The sequence below is a fragment of the Centruroides vittatus genome, unplaced genomic scaffold (genome assembly GCF_030686945.1).
Source record: "Centruroides vittatus isolate TY-2023 unplaced genomic scaffold, ASM3068694v2 contig_502, whole genome shotgun sequence".
Taxonomy (NCBI): domain Eukaryota; kingdom Metazoa; phylum Arthropoda; class Arachnida; order Scorpiones; family Buthidae; genus Centruroides; species Centruroides vittatus.
In genome coordinates, this window is record NW_027122289.1 from 849,001 (window position 1) to 861,610 (window position 12,610).

General features: G+C 27.3%; 1 protein-coding gene across 1 annotated transcript in view; it reads left to right on the top strand.

Annotated features, from left to right (window-relative positions):
- The window catches only part of LOC136978279 (1-phosphatidylinositol 4,5-bisphosphate phosphodiesterase-like), a 78,123-nt gene that overhangs the window by 12,232 nt on the left and 53,281 nt on the right, over positions 1–12,610 (top strand). The gene's annotated exons all lie outside the window — the stretch shown is intronic.

Here is a 12,610-nt window from a genome sequence, read left to right on the forward strand (position 1 = left end):
GCATATAAGTGCAGTGCTGGCACAAATAAGAGCATTCTATTATATATGAGGTATGTTCTTATAAGTGAAGCAGAGTGCATGTTTCAAAAATACAAAAACAGAGCATGCTCTTATTTGTGTGAAAATATGGTGACTGAATATTATTTGTAATACGGTTTGAAGCACACTCACTAAAAAGGTTTTATCTAATTTGAATGGGACCAATTTGATGGGTGAGGTGATGAAATGGCTGTCTCAAGTGGCAAAATGAGAGGGGAGCCAAAAATGTTTAAAAGAATAAAAAAAATTACGGAACTTCATTGTATTCAGCTTATTAATATACTTTAAAGCTGTTTACAATAGTTCATACAAGTAGAAATGCTTTCTATTGCCAACTGTTTTGGAAACTGGAAGAAAAAGTCAGTTTAACCTCAGGTGCAAGTTTCTGTTGAGCCAACACTGAATATCATCATTTCTGAGAGTCATATATTAACACTAGTACTAGTAATTAATTTAGAATTGAAGATCATTTACATTATAACAACTTGCCTTAGAATAAAAATATTGGAAAAGATAAATCCATAAAATTAAAAATTGATTGATTTTTTAAAATTCTTTTTCTGCTAGTAATGAAAGTAGAATAAAATTGAAATTTACTTGTGAGGAGCTTTCTTAAACATTAATCCACTTCAAACTACTTTGCTGGAAATGAAAACTTCTTAGACTTTGTAAGTTTTCTAAGAAGATTTACTCCAAGGAAAGCATTTTGAATTGAATTGAAATTTATTATAAACTGTCTTTCATCTATTTATAAATCCACAAATCATATATCCATTATACAAATGAGATATGAAATTTCTAGTAATAAAATTTGATATGCCCGATACATAGAATGAATGTTTTCACAGAAATCTCTAAGTACTGTGCTTCTTAAAATAATTCACATCAGATATAAATGTAATTTAAATCATGTTCTTTCCTCTAAACGTTAAAATTAAATTTAGAAAGATGTGACCTTGGATAATATTTCATATATCCTTAATTATGTTTGTTTGACATTGTTTCTATTGATTAAATTATAGGCTATAGTTATTTGTATGATGTACAGTACATGCAACTGTACTATAATACCTAAGCTGTCATAGTTTCTTTCATATTTAAACTATAATTTGTGTTTTTTACATTAAAAGAAATAACTAGAGGTTTCCATTAATTGCATTACAATAGAAAGATAAGTCTTTACAAATTTATTTTTGAAATTAAGTTGGAGAATATAATGAAAATTTATTTGAAAGAATGCAGAATGAAAAATGAGTTGCTATTAATGTTAATTAAATTTTACATTTCTTCTTTTATTATATTTTAAATTATTAACAAAGACAGTGGTATATACATAGACGCATGCACATAAGTTTTAAAGGGTGGGGTTATAAAAAAATATTTTTATGTTTTATGATATAGTTCATTAATTTTTATGGTATAGGTGTATACACTTTGTATTTTCTATAAAAATTTAATGAACAATATTATATATATAATATAAACTATACATATTAACGAGTTGCTTATTTTGTTGGTAAGTTAGTTTGTATTTTTAATTCAGAATATATTAAAATTTAAATTTTAATAGAATTATTGTTAGCAAAAATTTCCTTCAAGCAGTTATCATTTTATCTTGAAGTATGATTGAGACAAGAGGAAAAGATTAGATTATATATTTAAATTTTTTAGTTTTGTCTTTCTGATTTTTTTTATGTTAACTCCTTATTAATTACATCACATTTATCCGTTTTCTTGTTACATATAATTAGTTTAATTTAACTTCCGATTTTCTACATTAATTTTTTTACCGACGCTTCATTTTTTAAAATCACATTTTAATGAATTATTTTGCGTTAATATTTGTTCTTTTTAAAATTAACTTTAGTTAGTCAACTCATTCTTAACAGAGTAAATATGAATGATTCAGTGTCATTGTATCATGCTGTGCTATGAATTTAACACAGCTCTTCCTTGTAGTTACTGTAATTTATTTAAAATATTTATTAACTTATGGCTAAAACAAATGTTTTAAATAAACCTTAGCAATACAAAGCCTGCTTTATTATTATGGATTATGTTTCTCTCACATAAAATATTATCAGTTATGTCCAATTCACTTTAATTAAATAACTTCTGGGCATTTGTTCTATAATTATATTTGTTTATTGTTACATAATTTCCAAAATATATCTCCATATTGCACATGGAAATAGTCTGATTTAAATGAAAGAAAAAATATATATTTTTTTGTAAAATTTAAATATTTTTATTTTACATCTATATAATGATAGATTTAATTTAGGATAAAATAAAATAATAGTTTTTATAAAATTAAGACAGTATTTTAATTCCATCTGTTTGTTAATGAATATTCCAGGTTTTTTTTATTTTAACTTTTTCCACCTTGTACATTAGAAAAAAAAAAACCCTTTAAGACTCTCAATAGCATGACCAGGTAGTGAGGTTGGACCTGACAGACCACCTCTCTCTGAAAAATTCCTAAGAATTGCACACCTGGATTGATACTGGGTCTCCCAGAGCAATAACCTGACTCATTAACTACCTCGGCCATCCTGCTAGCAAATATTCCAGATGCAAATATAAATGTTACACAGTAAAACTTCTCCAATTATCCAAATTAATTGGAACCTCAGGCTATGGAGATATGCAGAATATCTGGATAATTGGATTTTTCCTTAAAATTGTCTTTCCCCCCATTCCAAACATCTTGTTATGTACTGTACATACATAATTATGAACAAATAAAATATTAAACGTGGATATTACCAACAAACGAATATACTGTCCTTAATTTTAACATTTAGAAAAAAATTAGTTTTCCTGCATATATAGTACATATATATTTAACAATGTATGTTTCTATACATTTGTTCACCTGGCTGATTGAGTAACTTTCAATATGTTAAAAGATCATACTCCTTGAAATTTCATTAAAAAAGTGGAAGGAAAAAAGTTTTAAATGTTTCAAAATTTAAAAAAAACCACACATCTCTTTATAAGAGTCAAGAAGCTTTAGTTCTTTAAGTAGTTTTCAAGAGTGCTTATATCCTTTATCTTCAAAATCCCAAAATCTCGCATAATCTTCAAACTACTGGAAGTTAGTTCGTTTTTTTAATGAACTAAACATTTTCGATTTTCTAAAAAAAAGGACTACTATTGAATTTTTTTTTAATTAAGAAATTGAAAGAAAATCGTTTGTTATGTTTATTTTACAAAATTCATCATACAGTTTTTATTTTTTGAATATTAAATAGTAGAAACAATTCTGTATCAAGGAATTCATTTACATATAATCTGGCATAATAACTGTTTACATTTGTTTAATATTTAAGTCATTCGGATATTTAAGGAATTCCTGCTACAATCCTATCATTTTTAATGTCTGCTAATTAAATGTAATGGAAATGAGAAGATATTTTTAATTTCCATTAATTTTCATTTTTGAATTTTTTTCCACTTGGTTAATTACATCCACAATCAAATTGTGCATTGTACTTAAGAATTGACATATAAAAATTTTGCATACTTGACAAAATTATCAGCCCAGAGAAGAAAGAATATGCATTGTATGTTTATATGCTTTTCTCCATCTATTTAGAAAGATCTCAATCTTCCTATTTATTGTCTTTTCTTTGTTAGTATATCTGCTTTTCTAATTTGATTATTATATTTTAATATCAATCTGACCTGTGAGTCATTCAGTTCTTAATGAGACATAATGATTTCATTGTAAATATCAGTGGTTCTTAACCAGTGTTCGGCAAACCTACCTCAAGTGTTCCATGAAAGAAAAGATTTTGAAGTATTTATTCAAATTTATTCCCATTGCTATATTTGTAGACAATTCCATGTTTTTTTTTTTTTTTTTAATATTCAATATATTAAAGTTTATTGGTTTATTGCTTTATTGTTTTCTGAGAATAGTAAACATCGAATTGCTTATCAGCTTTTGAATATGTTGATGCTAATGCTCCGTGTAATAAAAAGTATATGAATGGTGTTTCACAGCCTCAGAAAGGTTGAGAACTACTGGTATATATCGTCATATTCATCTTAAGTTCCTTCATTACGAGCCATTTTCAAATTTCATGTGCATATATTTTAGTATTGTAAAATTCTAACAGCAATAAAAAAAGCTAATGTGTATAATTTTTTGAGTAATTTGACATATTTGATGAAACAAAAAAATTTTCTTTTTCTTTCACTTTAAATATAATTTTAAATGAAAAGCAACTGCAATTACAGGAATTAATGTCAGAAATAAGTGAATAAATAATGAACTTGCTGTTGGATCAATAACAAAATTTATGAAGATTAGTAAACAGAGACAGCGAGTTTTAAATCCAAAATAAATACATTCACTTAATGTCCTATAATGATATTAACATAAAGGGTGTTAACAAAAGTCCTTCCTGGTTACTTTTTTTAAAAACTAATGGGGCAATCACTGTAGACTTTTTGATGATGCATATTATGTCAAGCATGTATGAAATGATGGGCTGGAGTGGGCAGAAATTCACATCTTTTTTTCAGTAGGTGCTGTAATAATCTCAATTCTTAATGAAAATAGGGGAACATTGTCAATTAGAAAGATGTAGAACATGAAAAGGCTATAAAATACTTCACAACACTCAAGAGAATGTAAATGAAAAGACATAGTTGACACTTAATGTATCATACAATTTCGATTTATCACCTGTCTTTGCAATCACCCTTTTGGTTTATCACCCGATGACCCTTTTCTCAGCCAGCTTTTTTACATTTATTCTAATTAAAGCATATTCATTTAATTTCTTTAAATATGTTTATTTGAAGTCTAAAACTTTGGCACGCATAAACATCTTTAAAACTAAATATGCTTAAATATGGTATGCGGGCTCAAAAACGTTCACAATCCCTGGTTTAAGGGTTAGCAGTGTTATGGTGATTAGATTAGGTGCTGTTTTATTTAATGGCATTTAGTATTTTCTATTAAGTTGGATCATTTGTAATCTAAACTATACAGAACAGTCAACCCTGTGGTTGACTCTTCTGTTTAGTTTAGATTAGCAATGACATCAAAGTTCTGTTCTGTTTCTCTCCCGGGATCCTGGTTGTTTTTTATTCTGAGAAATCCCACAAATTTCTTAAAAATTCACTTTTTTCTTATTTTGTGCTAAAGTTGAGGAAATTTTGCAAATAGAAAGTATAATTAACTCATGAACTGTCAGAATACATTTGTATTTATCAATTTTAAACCTACTTATTAGTTTTTTTTTAATTTTTCCTTGTTATGGCATGTCACAAATGGTCAATAATCAATATATAGCCTTATTTGTGGCAGGACTCTGAAAATTCTTTACTTGTCAGAACCTGTAATATATGGAATAATTGTGCTTATGCTGTCTTAATTTTTAACCATGCCCAGTATGCTTCAATAACTGCATAACACCAGGTTGTGCAGATTGGACAAGGATACAAATGAGTAGGAAGTATGAAGTTTTTCTTCATAAACCTGATTATTAAAGCCAAACGAATTATCAGGATATATAAGCTCGATGCCGCTATTAAAGCAGCCACAGCCAAGGAACAAATCAAGAATACTAGAAAGGAAAATAAGTACTACAATCTCAAAAACAAACTAGAAATCTTCCAGGCTACAGGTGATAAAACACATAACATCTGTCTTCTCTTAAATGCATTAAACACGATTCCACTCACATCAATTGAATCAGAAGGACATTCTCATGGTAGAAGGACTTTTCATTACTATAATAAAAATCAGATTGAGTGATCAGAATATTGACCATCTTTGCTTTTTAAAATCTTATTGTAAATTTTTATGATAATACAGTCAAACCTGTTTTTATGCGCTCTTTTTATGTGCGATTTTTATTTGTGCGATTTTTTTAATGCGAATTTTTAATTTATGCGGTTTTTTTGTGCGGTATAGTTGGTGACTAGTTTCGTGCGATTTGTCATGTTTCACGTTGACTTATTATAGCATAAATGCACTTATTATAGTAATATTATTGCATGAATATGCGAAAAATGAAATAATTTACTTTTTAAGTCAACAAAACACCACCTGGACAAAAATATGTAAAACAGACGATAGACCAGACGATGCAGTCAAGTGCTGACATCTGTTGTCAATAAATTCTATTTCGTACGGTTTTGAGTTATTTTCTATGTGAGACTTTTTTTATGCGGTCCCTGTTGACCGCATAAAAAAAATATTTTTTAATTGTGTTGCGAAAACTATTTTTTACAGCCATTCGTGAAGTTTCGTGCGATTTTTTTTTTTTTTTTTTTTTTTTTTTTTTTTAATGCGTCTTTTTTAATGCGGTCCCTATCCCCCGCATAAAAACAGGTTTGACTGTATTTTGTATTATGTTTTATTTAAAAAACGAAAATTTCCTTTTAAGTTAGAAGTTTGACCTAAGTTCATTTTTTTTAAATTTTCAACTCAATTCAAAGCATTTTGTTGTTGTTGTTGTTGTTGTTGTTGTTGTATGCAGTTTCCAACAAACTTCAATAATTTTTTTCTATTTGTGAAAATTTCTACGTAATTCAAAGGTAAGTTTTAATATATATTTTACATAGCATTATTAATATGATTTTGGAGGTTGCAAATGTATTAAATTACTTTAAAAAATGAAAAATAATTATATCATTTGATTTTTTTGTATATCTTAAAAATAATTAATTCTCTCCTGGGATTTCCTGGGATCCTGGGAAACAGTTTACTTTTATCCTGGAATCACGGGAAATGAGAAACCCTAACCCCCCACATTGCACTTGTGTTATGCAGTGATGCACTGCAACTCCTTACATGTTACACATTTGCCTGTCGGATTTGACAACCTGCTTCAAGATCCCACTTGATATTTCAGAATGTAGGCCCTACTAAAAGATAATAGTTTGTCAATTAAAAAATTATAGCACATGAAAAAATATAATGTTGCCCTATTTTCATTATGGGCTAAGATTACAACAGGTTTCTCTAATAGAAGTGTGTGAAGAGCCGGAAATTTGCACCATTGTTTAGTACATACTCAATATAGTATGCATTGGCAAAAGGTCTACAGTAATTTACTGATTAGTTTTTGAAATAAATGGCCGGGGAACGACTTTCTTTACCACTGTCCATCCTGTATATTTTTTTATCATTCTTTGTAGAATTCAACATTTAATTTTAATATGTTAAAAATCAACAGTCAATAATTATCTAATAAAATTTTATATTTTACTTTTTTCCTCTTCCTGAAAATCTGTAGTTTTGTTGATTTGATATCTTAAATATATTTCATATTAAACTTGCATTATTGATGATAAATCTAATTTTGGTATGGATCAGTCAGTTAAGTGTTTAAATTATTTTTATTGAATGGAAATGAATTCAGATTTTCCATTTTTCTATGAATTGACAAGTATCATTTTTCATTTGTTCTATGATTTTCATTAGGATAAAAATTTGAGGAAATTTTTATAGAAATTCAATTGTAAGTCAAATTTTGCATTTTCTTGAATATTATTGTTTCTTACCTTTATTTTACATTCATAATCATTTTGTTATAATAATTCTCACTCAAGATTTTAGTTTATAATAGTAAGTGTGTGTCTTATTTTTTTTTATATGTATCATAGTATCTTACATCTGTTATTCTTGTAATGCATCTTTGCTAATGTGCAAAGAAATTCTCTCTCTTCTAGAAATCATTTTAAAGAATTTAATAACCTTCAAAACTAAAATTTAAATAAAAATTTCATACTTAATGATTATCAAGCCAAATGATCACTGTAATTAATCGAGCTATTAATATGCTATATCAGTAATTAGAAACTAGAAATTATGGTGATCATTTGGCTTAGTATCAATACATCGGGTTTTGGGAAGTTGATATTTAATGATTATCTTTTTAGATATTAGCTCTAAATACTATTGAAATTAATATCTTGTGGAATGTCCTTTTTTTCTGAGACCAAAAACTTACCAGTACTGTTTAAGTCTGAATCTTTTTGATAATTTTTGTATAGTTTATTCTTTCAGAAATTTACAGATCTGTCAAAGAAATACTTTAAACATATATCCAATTCAAATTGCTTTTCTTAGAGCAAAATCATTTTAGAAAACCTGAATTTCTTTTGGCTATGCAAGAGTAAACACGAGTATCTCTTGTTGACTCCTAATAATAAGCAAGCAACCCGAAAGCACTAGTGTTTTCAAAAATGTTTTTTCTTTGAGAAAAGAAGTTTGAATTGGATTTTAGAAATGTACTTATAAATTTCTAAAATATATATTATAAAAATTGCTAAATCTAATACTTGTTGTTGATCTCAGAAGGATTATTAACAGAGCTAATTAAAAAACAAATTTCAAAAGTCTGTTTTTCATTTTTAAATAATTTTTAAAGAATGCACAAAAGTAAATATTCTATTTATTTTTATGCTCTTTCTGTCTTTTGTGTACCGAGGCTTTTTTCTCCATAACCATATGGATTTTGGTCAGGCCAACAATGGGGACAGCCAAATGGTGAGGTACAAAGACCAACAAATCCAGGACAAGACCACTCATAAAAAATTTCTGCGGAGTTGCTTGTCCAGATTTGATTTCACACCCCCAGAACAATAGATTGAAATATAATAATTCCACTCTAATGTACTTCTTTATGCAGAGAAGTGCTCATTTTGGAGTAAAAATTATTGTCTGCATGCATTTTTGTGAATTCTGTTTTGTTTGCCATCTAGTGATTGGACTTTCTTTTTCACTTTGACATAAAAATGAAAAATTTTCTTTATTGGTAACAACATGGCATTAAATTTAGAATTCAGAAGCTGGCTACCAGATCAATTATATCAGCAATTAAGTAACGTTTCTACTTTCAATACTACATTTTTAGCATTGTTTTACATTTTCTGTGTCTGATTCTGTATTGTTGTATTATGTTATGCTGTGAATTTAGCACAGCTTGAAGTAATCCTTCTATTACTGTACATCACAAATTCAAATCTATTGAATTTGATTACCAGTATTTGAAAAAAAAATTTTCTTAACCATGACCTTAGTAATTCATATCCTACTTCACATTTTACTTGAGAGAAACATAATCCAATAATAATACTAATAATCAGTTATGTCCAATTTATTTTAATTAAATAACTTCCAGACATATTTTAGATTAAAATTTTAGTCCAATTTAAACTTTGTTTAATCCTTACAATGTAATAAAACAGTCACAAGGCTTTCAAATGTATAATAATTTTGATGAACCTATAACTCCTATAGTTAGGAATTCTTTTTAAGACTTTAGGCTGAAATCCATGGCACCTAGTTGGTTAGAGGTGTTGTCATTTTGCGGTTTCACAATATGATAACCATATTCCAGAATAATGGAGACAGATCATTTGCAACTTTTGAATTGTCTTCTATGTGATTCCAAACTGATAGCATTAAAATTAAATGTATATGAAACATTGAGTGTGTCTGATTTGAATAAGGTAAATTTTGATTTTTTCTTTTTTTTAAATAAATGATGCTAAAAATATATATTACAAAAGTCTTTTAAATGGCAAATTAGTTGCCAAAACATATTCTCCCATATTAATGAATAAATTTGCTATTAAGTGCAGAAGTGATGTGATTACTTCACAATAATCTACGTGCTCTTTATAAGATCACTCTGTATTGAATTTTGATATTACCTAACTTATATACAGTACACAAATAAATTGAAAGGTAGTACCATGTATCTAATTTTAGTAAATTGTTATAATAATTTGACCCAGATTTTCATCTTTGCTTTTATATATCTGTTTACATTGCTTCAACTGATTATAGCAAATGTTAACATTACTCTGAATAGTGGCTCTGTCTGGTTCATGGACCCAGACAGTGGTGGGATCAGATTAAAAAAGTTATTTAGGTTAATAATAGCAAATCAGGATTTTAACATAAATAATAAAACAAAACGCTTACTCGTTAGTACAGGTTTACAGTATTAATTGTGGAAATTGTAAAGACATGCTGACAGATTCAAAATATTTAATTACAGTAAGCACTAGCATCAATAATTTAGTAATGAATAATAATGATGATATGTCAAGAATGTTTTAAGAAGCATTTAAAACTGAAATATATGCAATAAAATGAGTTAAAACAGTACATAAACAAATGATTTAATATATACTTAAGTCAGAAAATAAAATGAAAAAATTACTGAATCAGTAAAAGAATATAAATCATAAAATATTGTAAAATGTGTAATGATGCACACATTTCCATACACAGTTAAGCAGTTGAATACATTAGGAATAGTGCTCAATGAAACTGGGCTCTATCAACTCATGAATATTCTACCAATGTGCTAACCTAGCTAGCAGCAACAAAGTGCATTCCTAAATCTAAGCTATAAAATGTACTAAGGAAGAATATTTAGTAGAAAAAGGATGAGTAAAAATCTGAAAAGAGCTTTCTCCACATGTATATTATCTGGATATCATTGTGAATTGCAAAGATAGAAGAAATCTAGTGGAGGAAATATACCTTAAATTCAAAATTATGTAATGGGAAATCCCTATTTTGAATTTTATAATGTAATACTGGATTATATCAGGCTATATTAATAGTAGCATTAATATAGCCTGATATAATCTGGCAATTGTTTGGCATTAATCTTAAAGATTGGGTTAATCAATGTTTATATTTGTATATAATGTAGTGTTACTAGAACATTGTTATTTGATGACTGGATTAAATGTTTTTAATTATTTGTCAAGAGATGGTTGAACCCAAGATTAATGCTATTGTTCCAAAAGCATTTATTTCTTGACTCTTGTAAAGAGGCTACATTGCAGAAATTAAGTTTGATATAACTAATATTTACTTTATTAAATCCTCCTGTTTAATCTGCCATTTTTAATTTTATAAATTAAGCAATTATTATTTTAAAAAACTTAACCTGGTATATTTTTGTACAACCTGCAGAACTGAAATTGTTAATGAACAAAAACATTCAAAGTAGAAACCCGAATGCATATAATGTATTTCCATGCATATAAGAGCATATGGAGCCTATGGGGCATCTTATAAATGGGGCAAAATCTACAAAGTAGCAAAAGTACTCGTTACTTAAAAAACTTAAAAAGCCAAAATTTGATAGTCTATTTTTAATAATTGTTATTACGGAGATGTCACTGAATTGTAACTGTATCAATTCTTTTTACCTCTGTGTCCTTAATGTTTTACTTTTTTATCTATTTGGACCAGGTGAAAATAAAGATTTTTGACTTTTGACTGGGACTTTCTCTCTTTGCTAATCAGAAACTACACCAGTATAATAAGTCCTATTTATATTCACTATCCCAGTAGACAATATACAAACAAAACAGTAGTAACTCTATCAGTACATTTGTATTTAATTATTTATTGACACATCAGTACAGTGCTGTTATAAGCCGAACAACCTAGCGCACACGAGCATACTCTTACATGTTGGTGCTTTTATTATAAGAGCATACCTAACTATCACCTGTAATCCAGTTAAAGCAAATTTATTATATGAACAAACTTTTTCAAATGTTTTTAACAGCAATCCAAAGGTTATGGAATGTTACCTATATTTAAATTTTGTTTTTTTGAATTTTATTCTGTCTTTAATGAGTTTTCGTAATAAGCGAAGCAAACATGTTTCAAAAATGCAAAAAACTAGCAGTTTTTCATATATAAAGGATGCTTTTATTTGTGCAAAAATACAGTATATACATTCATTCAAAGAAAGAATCCAAAACATTTTTCTATTTACTATATTTTCGTGTGTATAATTCACAGTGGTGTATAACCCATAATGGTGTAGTACCTGTAGAAAATTGATAGAACAAAAATAAAACCTTTGCATAACATAGCCCCACCATATACTCAATACCTATGAAGCAGCCATTGCTCCATAGATGAGTTTTTAATCGCAGTTTAAAATCACCTTATCAAATATGCCCTCTTTTCAAACTGTTTTTTTTAACTACAATTACGAATAACCCAACTTAAGTATCAATTTCTTTCTTTGAACATGTGGTTTGTACCATAAGGTTTCTATTTTGCAGGGATTATCAATTAGACATTTATTTTACAGTATTTTTATTTGGTTTGTTATTACAGAAAATTTTAGTTTTATGTAAAAATAATAATAAAATAAAAATAGTAAATAATTTATGGATAAAAATTAGGTAATTTATAAGTATTTGTGAAATTAACAGTTCAAAATATATATATATATACTTTTAAAATCTGTAATTGTATATTTTGTCTTATTTTGATAAAGTTAAAATTTAAAATAAAAATCCTAAAGTTTTATAATAGCAATTTAATATATACAATAAATTTGAATTACAAATCTTTAGTCCAAAGTAATTTATTTCCTTAGATACTTTCAAATTCAAAGTATCCGTTTTCAGAAGCTAAAAATAATATATAATCTGTCGAAAGAACAAATTTTTTTTTATGCATTAAACAATTCAATGTAGTTGTATCGCATGATTTGTAAAAAAGTAAATAATAGAGTTATTTTTTCTGGAAATTTTATATATAATGCAA